The sequence below is a fragment of the Cervus canadensis genome, chromosome 2 (assembly GCF_019320065.1).
Source record: "Cervus canadensis isolate Bull #8, Minnesota chromosome 2, ASM1932006v1, whole genome shotgun sequence".
Classification (NCBI taxonomy): Eukaryota; Metazoa; Chordata; class Mammalia; order Artiodactyla; family Cervidae; genus Cervus; species Cervus canadensis.
In genome coordinates, this window is record NC_057387.1 from 59,448,703 (window position 1) to 59,466,630 (window position 17,928).

Genomic DNA, 17,928 nt, shown 5'->3' on the forward strand with positions numbered 1-17,928 from the left:
ATTACTTATTCACTCTGAGACCAATTTTGTTGTCGGCAGCATATGGATAATAATAATAACTTGTAGACTTGTTGGGATAACATGAATGCAATAGTATTATGTCTGGGTACATACACAAATGGGGATAATAAGATCTCTGTATAAGATTGTTGCACAGTTTAGTTAAGATGAATTCTAGCATAGTGCTTAGCACGTGGTAGATATGTAAAAAATATTCTTTTCATCATACTCATTCTCATAATCATCATTATCATCTTCCATTAGTAGTTGTTTAGTAAAGTTAATTGCTTCTCTCCTTCTAACTTTATCTTTTTTCTGGTACTCACTGATGTCATATATATGGAAGATGTTTAGAAATTTGACTTGTACTCATAGCTCAGGAAATATGAGCACTTTACTAGCATGTTTGGACTGAGACTGCTTTGAACATTACCTGGACAGTGTTTTGGTCTGGTTACTGGAAAAAACATTCTTCTGTTTGTGATAAGAATGAATGTTTCAGAATGGATCTTAAAAGTCCCCTCAAGGCAGAGGAGTAAGAACTCTGACTCTTGGACAATCTGGGAAAATCCCAGATTCTCCCCTCCTAAGAGGAAATTCCTTTAAAGTCTACATTTGATTCTTAAAAATTCAAGTAGCTTCCCTTTTATTTCATTATATGTTTGTTTTTGTTTTGAATTTTTAAATATCTTAAGAATCCTCAACCAAGGTAAACCTGTGCTTTAGGGCAATGTGCAGTATGTGCTCTGGGGCTTATCTTCCTTCTGATCCACCTCTGTCTGCTTCCAGGTTACATGTATCCCAGTATGAGAAAGAGCAGAGGTTTTTCAGTTAATTACATCTGGTTCGGAAGTCAGTTCTGTACTTTGTGGCCTTTGGCATATTACTTAATTTCTCTGAACCTCTGTCTCCTGGTCTTAAAAATTGGTATACTATAAATATCCGTCAAATTGTTTGATAATTAAATGAAATAATGTCTATAAGTCCACAAAGTCACATATTAGGAATTCAATCCATGTCAGTTATTTTACATTCTTTAGTGTTAGTTAAAATGATTAGTGATATCTAGTCAGGTCACATTGATGAGGACCGATTTAAATTTATTTCTATTGGGACACAGAGCCCAAAGGCACATAAAATAGATGACATCTGGCTCACCACATAAAAATGTCTGTGCAATCCAACACAGAATATCATACTACTATCCAGGTTCTTTCTTTCAAATTCCCATGGTAACTCAACCTTAGTAATAATAGCTTATTAATGACCTTACTTGACTGGACATACATGCTTCTTGGAATCCAATTGCCATATAAAAACCATATGCTTGAGATCATTTTAGACTTTAGAAAGACCATTAATAAAATGAAAACAGAAATAATATTCCAAGGCACCGGATTCTATCAGCTAAAGGCTTCATTCTTTATTTAGCTGACACTTAGGTGTCCTTGGGGCTTCCTCAGTGGCTCAGGAGTAAAGAACTACCTGCAATGCTAGAGATGTAGCAGGAGCCACAGGTTTGATTCCTGGGTTGGGAATATATCCTGGAGAAGGAAATGGCAACCCACCCCAGTATTCTTGCCTGGAAAATCCCATGGACAGCCCATGGGGTGGAAAAAAGTCAGACACGACTTAGCAACTAAACAACAAACACTAGGTGTCCTTTGGGGTCCCACTCACATTTATCCTCTTTTGGGAAATATTCCTAAAAGATTCTATGCTTTCCTCTATCACTATACTTATTACAAACTGCAGAAAATTCATTTTCATTTATCTATCTGCTCCCTTAAGCTTTAAATCTCTAGGGATTACCACTATTTTTAGTTGAATAAATATTTAACATTTTTGCATTTTAATTCTAATGTGATAAATATTGAGAGATATAATTAACATAAACAAACACTTTGGGGAATCTTCAATAATATTTGAAAGTAGAACAGAGTCCTGAGACAAAATAGTTTAAGAACCACTGCTCTAGAGGGTAACACCACTCAGCTTTGTATCCAGAATCCCTGGTATTCAATGGCTGTTTTGTACATGTTTATTTACTAGATGGGTTGGTGATGAATAACTGAATAGTGCCCATACTGCCAGAAGCATCCTACCCTACAATAGAAACTATCTTTATATTCAATATGTAGGAATCCATTAAAATTTTCCCCCTACCATTATTTCTTGCCTCATACTGCCTATCTCCACAAGTGAGGTAAGGAAAGGGACATTTTGTTCATAATTAATCACTTAATTAAGTCACTCAAGAAACATCTATTGGGAAAATACTACTTGCCAGGCACTGGGTTAGGTGTTGGTGGTAAGGAAGTAGACAGAGAAATAGGTCATTTCTCCTAAAGCCCATTCTGTGACAGTGAAACCCAAGAATTTACTTGGTTGATTATCACATTATGGATTTTACAACAGTGTGTTTGGGACAAGATAGTTTTAATATCTTCTGAAGATTTTTTTACAAGTAATGATTGGATGTTTCTTATATTGCGTTTTAGCTTGTCAGGTGGCTCAGAAGGTAAAGCGTCTGCCTGCAATGCGGGAGACCCAGGTTTGATCCCTGGTTTGGGAAGATCCCCTGGAGAAGGAAATGGCAACCCACTCCAGTATTCTTGCCTGGAAAATTCCATGGATGGAGGAGTCTGGTAGGCTCCAGTCCATGGGTCGCAAAGAGTCTGACATGACTGAGTGACTTCACTTATATTGCTTTATCATAGTGTTTTAAGGAATATTTAGGACCCACCACTGTTTCAGTTTCCTGTAACAAAAGTTCGAATGCTTGCTGGTCCTGGAGCAGTATATAGGGGAGTTTAGATGGGTAGAAAACAGCCTTGAGGGGACAGAGTAACTGGGAAGCAATCTCAGCTAGATTAATTTATAACCTAAAGTCTCACAGAAACAAGAATCAAGTCAGAAGTTTTTAAAAAAATTTTCTAAAGCCTAAAATTCTAAAACAGTCTTTTTATTTTTTGTACCACTGTTTTGTTTCTTTCAACACAAAGTCAACTCTGCCCTCACCGAAACAAACAAACAAAGAAATGTACATATGTGAGGTGACAGTGTATTGATTTGATGAGAGGAATCGTTTCACAATGTATATGTGTATCAAGTCATCACATTGCACACTTTAAATATTTTGCAGTTTTGACAATTATACTCTAATAAAACTAAAAATAATAAAGTCAGTGTCTTAAAGGAGAGAATACCCTCTTGACAACTCCATGAATGAGAAAATGTAGAAACAGTTTGAAATACATAGTACATTTTTTTTAGTCTAACTGAATGAAAGAGATAATAAATCTTCTTTTGCCAGGAAAAGAGCACTTTTGAGTTGTGTTGATGTAGTTAACATACTATCTCCAAGAGCTAAACCTTTATAATTATTCTATGTACACTACTTTATTCACTGTAAATTGCAATTTCTCCCTTATTTTAACATTGCTTGACATTGGGATAGACTGTTTAAATAATGAAACATCATAGTTTCATTGGCAGAGTTTTGCATTTTCTTTGTAGGATAGAAAATGTTGATACATCTTATTATTGATAGCATTTTAGATTAAATGAAATCTAGTAGCCCATAAAAACTAAATGAAACTTGGTTCCACAGTTATATGGTGACCCCATATTCAGGAGAGTGGTCTTTAATGCCTTGAATTGCTCTTATTTCCCTTTCCTGCCTCCTCCAAAAGTAGTAGACTCATCTAATGAGCAAATAAGTTGGTTTGCTTCAAGGCAAGGTAAGCAAATTTGAATGACACTATTTGATCCCTGATAACTTCAGAGTTTGGTATTAAGTTTGCACAAGGGAAAAAATTCAGCCCACAGCCCAAAGGGAAAAAAATCCAGATGTTTTGTTAATATATAAATAAGATGTGATCACAAGACAGAGATTTCTGAGTGTGTCCTAATTTCCATGCTTCAAAATATTAAACATTTCCTCAGCTTACAGTTGAGTATATATACTTTTAAATGCAAATAGCAGCATATGTAATTTTTTATATTACCCTTCTCTTCTGAGGTGCCAAGAAAAATAAATGTGTGCAAAAACATTTATGGCCACATCACTATCTGTGCAGTGGTTAAACAATCAAAAGCTCTTCTGCAGATGCACATATGAAAATTAAGAGCATTCCCACTTCCTCAGTCAAGACAGTCATGCTGTTCTGGCTGCACATACGCATAATGGAAACAAAATTGCTTTAAATAATCAAAATACACAAAGGCACATTTTTCTGAGTGATTGGAAATAACCTTGACAAATGCTTGCATTTGGTAAATTATGAACTAGCCAAGTTACGTTTGCATAAATATAATGAAAAACATTTTTTAAAAATTTAGTAAGCACATAAAGCAAGGCATTCTCTTAGTAATGAATTTCTTTGACAGATAAACCAACAACCATGCAGGGCAAGTTTATGAAGGTGTCTCCCTGAGTGTTTGAGAGAGTGAGAGAAGAAGAGAGAGAGAGAGTGAAGTGTGAGCATGTGCGCATGTGCATTTATATATACAGATACATACTTCAATGAATAAAAATTCTGCAGAATTATAAAAGAGGCAGAGATATTCTTCCAACTAAAAACAAATATGGAAAAATCCTAGACACATCAAGTATCTACTTGCATTTTTAAAAGAAGAACACAAACCATGTACAATTTAATGCTACAGTTAATACAGTATACAAATAATATATATATATATCATATAAATATATATATAATGTTAATACAGTATACACATAATTCATATTCCTCAGACATAACTCTTTGGTAACACAGAGATTACCTGTTAGGTAAACATACAATTATATTTTCTGCTAACAATCTAGATACTGCACCTCATATGCAACTTAGGCATCAACATGTAGTTGGGGAGGATTTGTGTGGGACTTATTTTAAAAAAGCAATCAATTAGGGCAAAAAATAATTTTCTACTCAGTGGTAGTATGGCACTACTTATTATCAGATTTCTTTGGGTCCAGACATGGAACACTACAACATGTGGATACATCAAAACAAAAGCCAAGGAAAAATGTACATTCATTTGGGTTTTTCTAGATTAGCCTATTTCTTATGCTAAGCGTAATTAGATAGGGAGACTGACTTTACTGAATTTGCTACAAGAATAACAAAGCTCTTCTGAGAATTCTGTAGCCTTTAGAAATCACCAGTAGCTGAAGAACATATCTTACATGAAGGAAGGGTTATCAGGATTGTTTCAAATGGGCTTGCCATGTAAGATAGGACATTTTCACACATGACCATGAGGGAAAACTGGTCAAAAGATGAAATAGGCCAGGGATAGTGGGTGGAGTGGAGATGACTTTCTTGGGGGAAATTCTTTTAATTCCTAATCATGAATTGTAGGAAGAGCCCAATTGTCTTTTACAGGCTTAGTCATCTTTGAACATCATTAACTTTTTCCCATTAACTGCCACCCACCTTCACTTGACAACATGAAGTAAGAGCTTGAGAGAAACCAGAATTACAACAGGTCTCTGGTTCGGTAAAATGATGCAGCAAACCAGGTTGAACTGGTACCACTTGTTTCACTCTTGAAGTAGTCATTCTTCCTTATCATCTCTTTTTCTAATCTAAGGGTAAACTCCTAGAAAGCTTAATGTGTTGCTTTAGTTCCAATATTCAAATACACTGGAGATATTTGATAAAAACTTATCACCTAGTAACATGATTTCTTTTCCCATCATTCTAATGAAACCTCTCTCCTGAAGGTCATCAATGACTAATTAATTGTGACATCCAGCATTCTCATAATTCATCTTCCTTGTCTGTGTCTCCTCCTTGTCTCCTGACCAGCCCTTTTTCCAGACCTCTCCACCCTTTCTCTTTGTGGACATTCCCAGTTTCTTAACTGTGTGACTACAAATATTGTCTCCTTCCTTTTCACACTCTTCATATATGTGATTTAAAAGTTTGTTCCTCAGCCCTCCTCTCTTCTTATTTTCTCTTCCTTGACAATTTCATATACTCTTTGGGCCTTTCCTATAAATGACCCTCACACATTTCTCTGAGACCTGTCATCTCAGAGTGCTGGATACAGATTTCTGCCTACACGCTTCTCTTTTCTACAATGATAGGCTCTGGGATCTCAAAAAGCTTATTAGGTCCAGATTGAATTCAATGTCTTCCTTCTCAAATTTCATTTCCTCCTAATGCTTCCTATTTTTAAAACATCATCACCAAGTTTTGAAATCTCAAAGTCAAATACAAGAATTTTCCATTTTCCACAATAATTGAGAATCCCTGCCAGTACTTCCTCTGAGATATCTCTGCCTTCTTTATCTGCTTCTCCATCCTCTCTCGTCTATACACTATCTCAACAGTCTCCTAAATGTTCTTTAGGCTTTTCTGCATCCAGTTTATATGTTGCTGCCAGAAAAATCTCTTTAAAACAGAATTTGCTCATGTTTATGTGCATTTCCACAGCTAAATTCATTGGCTTCAACCACTTGCTTTGCTTTCTTTTCCTACAGAAGAAATATCTCTTGTATTGGTGCCTCTATATCATCAAGTATTCTAGGCTAACAGGTTTGTGTTCCTACTTAAAGATGACCTCCATAAATAAAGCATTGCACATTCATACATGCTTAGTCACTCAGTCATGTCCAATTCTTTGAGACCCTATGGACTGTAGCCCACCAGGCTCCTCTGTCCATGGGATTCTATAGGCAAGAGTATTAGAGTGGGTTGTCGTTCCCTTTACCAGGGGATCTTCCTGATCCAGGGATCAAACCTAGATCTCCTGCATTGCAGGTAGATTATTTACCAGTTGAGCCACCATGGAATCCAAAGCACTTCACATTTTTATCCTCAAATCCCCTATGGATACTGAAGTGATTGACATAAAGTAGACCCTCAAGAAATCTTTGATTTTGAGTTGCCTTGAATATTATTGCTTTGTTTAAAAACCTTCTATGTTTCCTATTTTTACATGCTACAAACTCTTTTACTTGGTCAACAGGATCTTTAGATTTGGGACCTGGAAAAGTTTGTGAGGAGGATAAGCAAAAAGCAGGGAAAGAGGCCCAAGCAAAAAGGACATTAGAGAAGCAACTGGGAGCAAGTGGCAGACTGGAAGTGTTTTGACAATCTTTGTGTTGTCCTTTGCCTACTGAGTGTTACCTGGTCTTTGGGGGTTCTGACATCCATATACTACAATCACTGATCTCTTTAGGAATCTCAGAACGCACAATGTCCCTGTTATACCACACCCAGACCTGTGGCTTCCAGGGCTTGCCCTGTGTCCACTGGCAGCCACATAGTGACTGAAGTCCACCTGTCTTTCAGCAGGAAAGCTGAAATAGCCAGGTAAATCCACGAATACATCTGTTGTAAAGTGCTAATTGTAATTTCAGACATAATATGCAAAGATTTAGGCCTTTGGGACCTTCTCTTTCTTTGCCAAGTGATACACGGGTATTGTACTTAACATTGGTTTTCAGGAAATGCTGCCTTGCTTTTGGTGCCTAAACCAGGATTATGAGCCAACAGGAATCTGGGTTATGTAGGGGAAAGTACTATGACAAAGAAACCTAGGCAGCTCTATACAGCTTTCTCCTCTGTTGAATAAATAACATTTTCTGTCACCAGTATGGCCACAGGTGAGCAGAGGAAGGAGGAACCTACAGGGATGGTTTTACCTAAAGGCTTATTGCCAAATTCAGACTTAAATTGAAGAAGGTAGGGAAAATCACTAGACCATTCAGGTATGACATAAATCAAATCCCTTATGATTATACAGTGGAAATGAGAAATAGAGTCAAGGGATTAGATCTGATAAAGAGTGCCTGAAGAACTATTGACAGAGGTTTGTGACATTTTAAAGGAGTCAGGGATCAAGACCATCCACAAGAAAAAGAAATGCAAAAAGGCAAAATGGTTGTCTGAGGAGGCCTTACAAATAGCTGAGAAAAGAAGAGAAGTGAAAGGCAAAGGAGAAAAAGAAATATATACCCATTTGAATGAAGAGTTCCAAAGAATAGCAAGGAGAGATAAGAAAGCCTTCCTCAGCCAACAGTGCAAAGAAATAAAGGAAAACAATAGAATGGGAAAGACTAGAGATCTCTTCAAGAAAATTAGAGATACCAAGAGAACATTTCATGTAAAGATGGGCACAATAAAGGACAGAAATGGTATGGACCTAACAGAAGAAGAAGATATTAAGAAGAGGTGGCAAGAATACACAGAAGAACTGTACAAAAAAGATCTCCACGACCCAGATAATCACGATGGTGTGATCACTCACCTAGAGCCAGACATCCTGGAATGTGAAGTCAAGTGGGCCTTAGGAAGCATCACTACGAACAAAGCTAGTGGAGGTGATGGAATTCCAGTTGAGCTATTTCAAAGCCTGAAAGATGATGCTGTGAAAGTGCTGCACTCAGTATGCCAGCAAATGTGGAAAACTCAGCAGTGGCCACAGGACTGGAAAAGATCAGTTTTCATTCCAATCCCAAAGAAAGGCAATGCCAAAGAATGCTCAAACTATTGCACAATTGCACTCATCTCACACACTAGCAAAGTAATGCTCAAGACTCTCCAAGCCAGGCTTCAACAGTATGTGAACCATGAACTTCCAGATGTCCAAGCTGGTTTTGAAAAAGGCAGAGGAGCCAGAGATCATATTGCCAACATCTGTTGGATCATTGAAAAAGCAAGAGAGTTCCAAAAAAACATCTACTTCTGCTTTATTGACTATGCCAAAGCCTTTGACTGTGTGGATCACAACAATTATGGAAAATTCTGAAAGAGATGAATACCAGACCACCTGACCTGCCTCTTGAGAAATCTGTGTGCAGGGCAGGAAGCAACAGTTAGAACTGGACATGGAACAACAGACTGCTTCCAAATCAGGAAAGGAGTACAGCAAGGCTGTATATTGTCACTCTGCTTATTTAACTAATATGCATAGTATATCATGAGAAATGCTGGGCTGGATGAAGCACAGCTGGAATCAAGATTGCCAGGAGAAATATCAATGACCTCAGATATGCAGATGCCACCACCCTTATGGCAGAAAGTGAAGAAGTAAAGAGCCTCTTGATGAAAGTGAAAGAGGAGATGAAAATGTTGACTTAAAACTCAACATTCAGAAAACTAAGATTGTGTCATCTGGTCCCATCACTTCATGGCAAATAGATGGGGAAACAATGGAAACAGTGACAGGCACTATTTTTTTGGGCTCCAAAATCACTGCAGATGATGACTGCAGTCATGAAATTAAAAGACACCTACTCCTTGGAAGAAAAGTTACGACCAACCTATACAGCATATTAAAAAGCAGAGACATGACTTTGCCGACAAAGGTCCATCTAGTCTAAGCTATGTTTTTTCCAGTAATCATGTATGGATGTGAGAGTTGGACTAATAAGAAAGCTGAGCACTGATGAATTGATGCTTTTGAACTGTGATGTTGGAGAAGACTCTTGAGAGCCCCTTGAACTGCAAGGAGATCCAACCAGTATATCTTAAAGAAAATCAGACCTGAATATGCATTGGAAGGACTGATGCTGAAGCTGAAGCTTCAATACTGTGCCCACCTGATGTGAAGAACTGATTCATTTGAAAAGTCCCTGATGCTGGGAAAGATTGAAGGCTGGAGGAGAAGGGGACAACAGAGGATGAGATGGTTGGATGGCATCACCCACTCAATGGACATGAATTTGAGTAAACTCCAGGAGTTGGTGATGGACAGGGAGCCCTGGTGTGCTGCAGTCCATGTGGTTGCAAAGAGTCAGACATGACTGAGCGACTGAACTGAACTGAAGCTCTTCTGTGCATTGATTATCTCCCCACAGTTTCTTTCTCAGTGGAGAATGCCAGGATGCTAAACCATAAAGAACTACTTCAGGTGTACTGATATTGAAGAATGCAAACTTACAGACTGTTTCATAATTATGAGTTGAGTCCCATTGCTCACTTTACCTTGGCACCAGTTAATGTCTAAGTGAATTTTTTATAGTGACAATTTTCTGTTTCTCCATTGTCCCTCATTTATCTATCTAAAATTGTAAATTATATTTGCTCTACCTTTGTTTAGTAAAAGAAAGTAATTTCTAGTCCATGTCATGACCACCCTTTCCTATAGTCTCTCAGGGAATGGTTTCACCAACATCCTCCCTACATCACGGGCTTTCGACACATATTCTCATGACTTTCCTCACTTCTCCCTCAGATTTTCTCTGTCACCACTGTCTTTTCCTCTTCTTTCTTTGAGTAATATGTTTTAAAATCTCTAAAGCTAGCACAGCTACCTGTACTCTCCCCAACTCCTGCTCCATTAATGACACACTTCCCCTTTAACCCTGACTGCTCCTGTTACACTAGTTATTTTCTCTCCTACAAACACATGGTTAAGTCTCCACTGTTGCTTCACTTCTTCCCCTTCACTTAAAAAAAAAAAAAAAGAAAGAAAGAAATTGTTTGGCTGTGTTGGGTCTTAGTTGTGGCATTCAGGCTCAGTATTTTGTGGTGTGAGAGCAGAGAGCATAGTTGCCCTAAGGCATGTGGGATATTAGTTCCCTGACCAGGGATCAAACCCGAGTCCCCTGCATTGGAAGGCAGATTCTTAACCAGTGGACCGCCAGGGACATCCCCTCCCCTTCACTTTATGAATAGAGATTCCACACATTTCCTATTTCCAATTATTCTCACTTTCATTCTTCTCATTCCCTTGAAATATGCACCCAGCACCCACAAATCTGTGGAGATGGTTCTTGTTGACCTAACTACTGCTGAATCATTAGCTGCGTGTCAGCCTATGAGTTTCACTCTGCAACAATTAGCACACCTGTCTATTCTGAATCAGCATGGTGTGTTGGGCTTCTACACTGGGTTACAGGCTTTCTTCAAGTCTGTGGCTAGAGTTTCCTCATGTTTCCTGAACACTCTCTCTCTCCAGATGAAATCCTCTTATTTCTTCTCTAGACACTTCTCTTTGCTCCCTACCTGTAATTGTTTCATGACATTATTTGCATCATCTCTGAATATGCGTCATTTCATATATGTCACCACAACCTCACACTGGAAGTTGCTTCCTATAGGTAAATTCTTCTGACTTTTTGCTCTCCTGGTAAAGTCACTAGTATATCTGCATATAAAATGTTTTAAAAGTATTTTGATACCAGGCAAGTGGAATTTTCTTAATACATACATATTTGGGGAATTTATTTTTGTTTCATTTTTGTTTGTGTCTTCTGATCATGGGTGTCCAATTATGACTGAACCAAAAGGAAAAATTGTTTGAGCTCAGGCTACTTGGAATTCATAGCTTGTGGAAACCAGTCTTTCCACGTTACTGGGTTCTTACGTCAGGAAGATACCCTTAAGTTCTTTTCACCATCTGGATTTTCTCCTTCCTTCTTGCATATTTTTCATATGTAGGGTGAGAGGGTTATGACCATTCCGAGAATGAAGTGGGAGACTAGGTGGTATGTATGAGTGTTTTCACCGTCACTTTCCTGTTTGTACATAGACATATCCCATACCTGTAGGAAGCCTTTGGCAGTAGAATATTTGAACAGACATTTTAGGATGGAAAGCTCATTCTTTCTAGTCCTTGTTCCTGAACTGATTGAAAACACTGTTGTTCAGACAAATGGTGTGAAGTGTCTGTCCTATATCTTCTATAAGATGTGTCCAGATTTCCTTTTTGGGAAAGTACAGGTTATAGGCTTTTAGAGAAGAGTATTGACAGTCTTCCTCTTCAATCTGTTCTTATAAAACTTTGGAGCTTGCTTGATAGACTGTTTCACATATCCTTTATAGCTTCCATTCAGACCTGGGGCTAGAAGCAGCTCCTTTCATCTTACACAAGAATGGGGTTGAAGAGACGTCAGAGAAGGAATTAGTCTCCCAAATAAGGTAGAAGAACTGCGTGTGTGGAAGGCCACAGATTCAAGTTTCTACAATGTGGGTTTTTACAAGATGATCATTGCTAATAGCATGTATTTCCCAGAGAAACTGAATTAGGTTCCTTCATGCAACTCCTGAGAAAGGAGATGGCAAATGCAGGGTCTGTTGTCTATCTTGCTTACCATAGTATATCCTGTGCTTTGCAGTATCTAACAAAAATAGGAGCTTGATAAATATTTGTAGAATTGAAATGTATAAAAATGTATCAAATACATTGGCAAGGAACTAGTAGCATTGGTAGCAGTAGCAAATTTGGGGGACTTGGTAAATTCCTTATATTTTTGTACCGTTTTCTGAAGAAAGTATCAGATATTTTCTTCTGGTTGTGATTAAGGAAGATGTTTTCCCTAGGGTATTGTCAAAGAAGCTGGGAACTTGGTTGAAACTGATCTCTGCTAAGAGGTTCAGGGGTCGGAATGGAAAATCTCATGTCAGTACATTTTAGGATCAGGTGCTTTTTCAAATTAATCAATTCTTCTCCTGAAACCTCTGATCAATGATGCTAGACACAAGATACTAGATTTGATAAACAAATAGGTAATTCAACTGTGTCCATTGCTTTATTCCTCTTTGGAATTGATATATAATTTACCTTTTCTGAGTATAGTCTCTGGAGAAGGAAATGGCAGTCCACTCCAGTATTCTTGCCTGGAGAATCCCAGGGACGGGAGCCTGGCGGGCTGCCATCAGAGTCACACAGGGTCACACAGAGTTGGACACAACTGACATGATTTAGCAGCAGCGGTGGCAGAGTATAGTCTCGCCAATTATGAAAAACGGCATTTTGGATAACTGCATAAAACGTCAAATAGAAATACCCTATAACTGGTATAAATGTACAGACTTTTGGACTCTGTGGGAGAAGGCGAGGGTGGGATGTTTCGAGAGAACAGCATAGAAACATGTATATTATCTAGGGTGAAACAGATCACCAGCCCAGGTTGGATGCATGAGACAAGTGCTCAGGCCTGGTGCACTGGGAAGACCCAGAGGGATGGGGTAGAGAGGGAGGTGGGAGGGGGGATCGGGATGGGGAATACATGTAAATCCATGGCCGATTCATGTCAATGTATGACAAAAACCACTACAATATTGTAAAGTAATTAGCCTCCAACTAATAAAAATAAATGGAAAAAAAACTGGTATAAATGTTACTGACGTCGAATTCATGCTATTGCCATGTGTCGTGCACCCTCAACAGTTTTTTTAAAGCCCAAAACACTTTTATTTTAATCAAGAGGAAAACAAGGTATGTCACAGATAAAAATGATGCACATATTTTTGTGCTTATGATTTAAAGAAAGGAGAAACATCTGAAATCTGTTTGCTAACTACAGTGTAATACAAATTAGCCTGCAGGCACCGTGTGCGCTGCACCCTGTCTGCTTGCCAGCCCCGCTTAGTCCCAATGTATTAATGAGCAAGTGCAAGTATTTGAACAATCAGCATTTCCGCATTTGCATGCAAACTCTCATGCTGTGTAATTATACACAGAACTGGCACTCAGATTAATTAAAGCTGATTTCTCTGTGACTGCAAACTGGTCATATCCTCAGCTTTGCCTTCCTATGAAGTTATCACTCTCCATTCAATGTGACACTTCTGTCCCTGGCATTCTCGGTAATGCTAATATTTGACAATTGTGAATTTGGTAATGTTTTAAATTGCAGCTGACAATGGCTGCATGTTCTTTTGCTTTTCCTTTCCTCCCTATTTCCCCCCTTCTTGTATAAAGATTAAAAAATAGCTTTTGAATGTCTGCTTTGTAATTATCTCAAATAATAATGCAAACAAATTGCATTTATTGTTTTAGCTTGTTTCCTCCCCTCTTATGACTCCACCCACTTGATTAGCACTTACAAACAATTCATCAAATTAAAAAAAATGTTTATTTGATATTAGCAAACAATTATTTTGATGGTTTTGTTCTTAATTTTGAAAAGGCTTTAACAAATGCTGTTTTATTTTAATGGATAAGGATCTCATAATTCAGGATCAGGGAGATTAGGAGAGAAAGAAGCAGCAATAACTGCTAGATTTGATTAAGACTTTTTGAATCTTCATCAAACAGAGAAGTATTGCAATGGAGACCACTATTTGCTAAAGAGCTCCGTAAACATTACCTTCTAGGGAAGAAGGCTTTCCTTGGCTCTTCCACAATAAAGCCATCTCCCTTTGGTTTCTCGGTTCCTCTGAAGGAACTGTTTCTGTGACAATTTCTTTGAAAATATATCCTTAGAGCAATTATGATATTGTCATGATTCTCTTTTCATAAATTTAAATCAGTGAGTACAGGTGGCTATGAAAATCATCTTCATATAGAGCCCTGAAAGATGATCTGCTTTGACACATTCTTCTGAGATCAAGACTTAGCACTCAACCTCAGCTCACCATCTCCCCATTTCTCTATATCCTATTAGCCAGAAACAGCACACACTATTACAGGGGCCAAATGTCTCTTTTCAGAGCAGGCACCAAACAATTCTATCCTTTGAGTTCAAGATCCTGAAATGCACTGCCAAGAAGATGGTCTCAAATAATCTACATTTGAAAGGGAAGATTGAGTTGGAACTCTCCTTATAATCTCTAGTGATCACAAGAGACATAATTGCCCTTACCTTATCTGTAGTACTTCTGGGTCCACATAGAGCATCAGTTAACAAGCTCCCTTCAAATTCCAATTGGCATACAAGTGAGAAAAGAGTATCTTTCCTGAAGAGACTGTGGGGAGATCACAGTCACAAAACTATCGCTGTGATCCGAAGTCTTCCCTTCTGTCTTGTCACGAATTTCCTATGCAGACAGGTGTCCTATTGGCATGAATTTCATTGCCAATTACACTTTAAGAGTGGGCGTGGCTTGAGCATGTAGCCAGTTCCACCTGTCTCTAAACCCTCATAACCTTCATTGCTTTCAATATTTCGCTCAAGTACCCAGTGACTTCATGAGTTACCCACGCACCAGACCCGACTAACAGAGGTGTGGGAACAGTATCGGGTTAAGCAGCACCGTCATTGTAGTACACAATGCTCATTGCTACTGGCAAATACCTATTTGCTGACTCAGGATTGGATTGCTCTGAGCAGGACTAGGCAGTTCTACTGCTTTCTGTTTGTTTCCTCTTTAGAAACTATCCTCTTCTACTAACCATTTAGCAAAACTAGATTTTTTTTTATATTCATTCCTTAAGAATATAGCCTCTTTAAGCATAGAGAATTACTACTATATTTTAACCTTTTTAAAAACAAGCACTTGCAAAACAAAAGACAAAGAAAATTGGAATTCCTCCAATAATTAAAATGAACATCACTATATATGCTGTCCATTTTGCTCTTAAATTTTCTGATAGCAAATCAAATAGTTGTTTCTTTTACTTCTTAAAAGAAAAAGATAGTAGGAGAAATACTTTGTAAACATCTTTAGGAAAAGGGAAGCTTTTATTCTTTATTGTGTATTAGACTAGTTGGCATTCAATGTTGTTTTAATTGATGGTGGTATTTTTAAAAAGTTGATTGGCTACATATTTCTTTATAGGCATATGCATAAATGAAATTCAGGTATGGAAATAATAAGCATTTAAAAACATGCCAAAATTTTAAGTGTAACATGATCAGAACAAAGTCTAGAAAATATGGGTCTCAATATGTATAAATGGTATGTCTTTGACATACAGTTTCTACCCACTTTATCAACGTACTCTGGAAGTGGTGGGATATTAATTTTCTCAGGCCTCTCAGTTCCTCAGTGACATTTAAATCAAGCAAATTGTTTTTTTTGGGGGGGATTGATTTATTTTCAAATATCAAAGTTTGCTCCAATATCCTACCCAAAGCGGGAATTTCTATATAATATTGCTTTTTCTTCAACTTGCCCACCATCTAGCATAAAATTGATGTGTGGTGATATTCAATAAATTTTTGCTAAATAAATGTTTAGCTGTACATTTTAACTGTGATGTGAACATTGTAAATGATATAAATCAAGTAACCTGCAAAATCTTGAAGACTTTCTTTCTAAACAGACTTCATACAGATTTGCACATAAATGTGAGTGGTAATCATTTGCTAAATAAATTGAAATTAAAGAACTTTGAAGAGAATACATTAAGTCTAAGACAATTCACCCTTACTTTAAACAGAGAGCTTCCTTATTTTTGACAAATATTTTCCTAAATTGTCTATTCTTTGGTATGAATTTTTTCTGAAGCTTCATGAGGTTTTGAGGATAAATTTAATCCCTATTCCACATGAAAGTTGTACAAATATTTGAAAAATGGCTATCATTTTCTCCTAAGTCTACTCTTTTTTCAAAGTGAACATTCCTTTAATCATTCTAATATGAGGTGGCTTTTTAAGGCCTCTCACCATATTGGATGGATTCCAGTTTGTCCATGTCTGTTCTAAATGTGGCATCAGAACTGAATGCATTGCTTGAGATGTGGTCTAATTATGCAAAGTAAATGGGTGCTGATGCCTGCCTTATTCTGGACTATGTTTATAACAATTTAGAATTTTACGAAGGCAGGAAACGTACTCTGAGGAAGGGTTAGTATCATTATCATATTTTTAGTTGTTAAGCTTCTATAAAACTAAAATTTCAAATCTTTTTTATATCAAATTCTGTCTAATCAAATCTCTTGCAACTTCTTGTTGCAACTGATGATTTGGACGGAAATCACTGACTTTCTATCCATTCATACTAGAGCTTATTGGCCCATTGTTCTAATTATTTGTGGCAGTTTTGAATCTTGATTTTGCTAACCAGAGTCTTGAATTTCATATTTCATTTTGTGCCATTCTTTAAAAGGCATCTGAATGGCTATGATGAGTCTGGCAGTGATGATACCAAAAGCAAGAAAGACCTGGTCATTTTCCCAAAAGAGCCCACAGGAATAGCAAGGAGACTGCCAATGTAATTATTTTCATTTCTTTCAAATAAGTATGGAAGAAAGTGCTAATACACCTCTCAGAAATCTCTCTTCAGGTTGAAGATTATCAATCAGCCTTTGCTAATGAGGATAAAGTACTGCACCTGTCATTTTTATTGAGTACTTATTTAAAATAGGTAAAAAAGCCCTTCACGTACATTTTGCATTTAAGAAGCATGATGTTTTTGTGACATAGTTTTAAACCCTCACTACAGTTGAAGGGCTTAAGGTTCAGGAGTTTATGCAACTTTTGCAAATTTGCATAGCTGATAATTTGCAGGGCTTCAATTTGAACCCCCAAAACTATGTTACTCCAAAGTTCATACTTAGATACTCAAAGAGGTAATTCTGCCATTTAAAAAAATTTCCTAACCATATTATAAACTAGCTCTAATTTATCTTCTAAGAATGTCTGAGTATTTTGATTGAAAGACTTACCAAATTTAAACTCTCTTTTGAATATAAAAGTAAATCAGTTTGCTTGGAATTGTTGTTTTCTCAGTGAATCCGTATTGGTTCTTAATAGTCATTACCATCTTCTTAAAATGCTCACTTTTACTTTGATATTCCTGTCTAAATTTTGCTAGGGATTCAAACTCACTGGTTGGCAGTTCACAGAATCTTTCTTTCGTAATAAAATTAGGTCAGTGTCCACATAAAAATAACTGGCAAAGGTTCTATGGATACATCTGAAGTTCTTTCTTTCCTGAAGACAGTAGGACATATTTATGTAGCTATCATCTTCACCTTCCTGGGATTCACTTCCTGTAATGGCACTTATTAAAAGTAAGTGAAGACTGAATTGTTCTGCACAGTCTTACACTTAAGACACACTTCAAAAGTATTTGTTGAAGAAAATCTACATACTGGAGAGGAAAAAAAGCTCCACAAACCTGTTTTATAAGAAAGAAAAAAGACCACTATTTTTTGCCTTCTCAGGAGGAGAAATACTTATATCACACACGAATGATTCTTTTGTTAAGGAAAACAAGTAGGCAAATCTGGACAAGGCACTCTGGTGGAGGACGTCAAGTCTTTTGAGGCATAGCCCGACAGACAGCACTG

The 17,928-nt window shown here is 37.3% G+C and overlaps 1 protein-coding gene across 1 annotated transcript in view; it reads right to left on the bottom strand.

Annotated features, from left to right (window-relative positions):
* The window catches only part of ADGRL2 (adhesion G protein-coupled receptor L2), a 296,333-nt gene extending 281,581 nt beyond the window's left edge, over window positions 1-14,752 (bottom strand). The window contains exon 1 of the mRNA XM_043460873.1: window positions 14,555-14,752. The gene's annotated coding sequence lies outside the window, so the exon portion shown is untranslated. The remainder of the gene's footprint in view (window positions 1-14,554) is intronic.
* Between the last annotated feature and the right edge of the window lie 3,176 nt (window positions 14,753-17,928).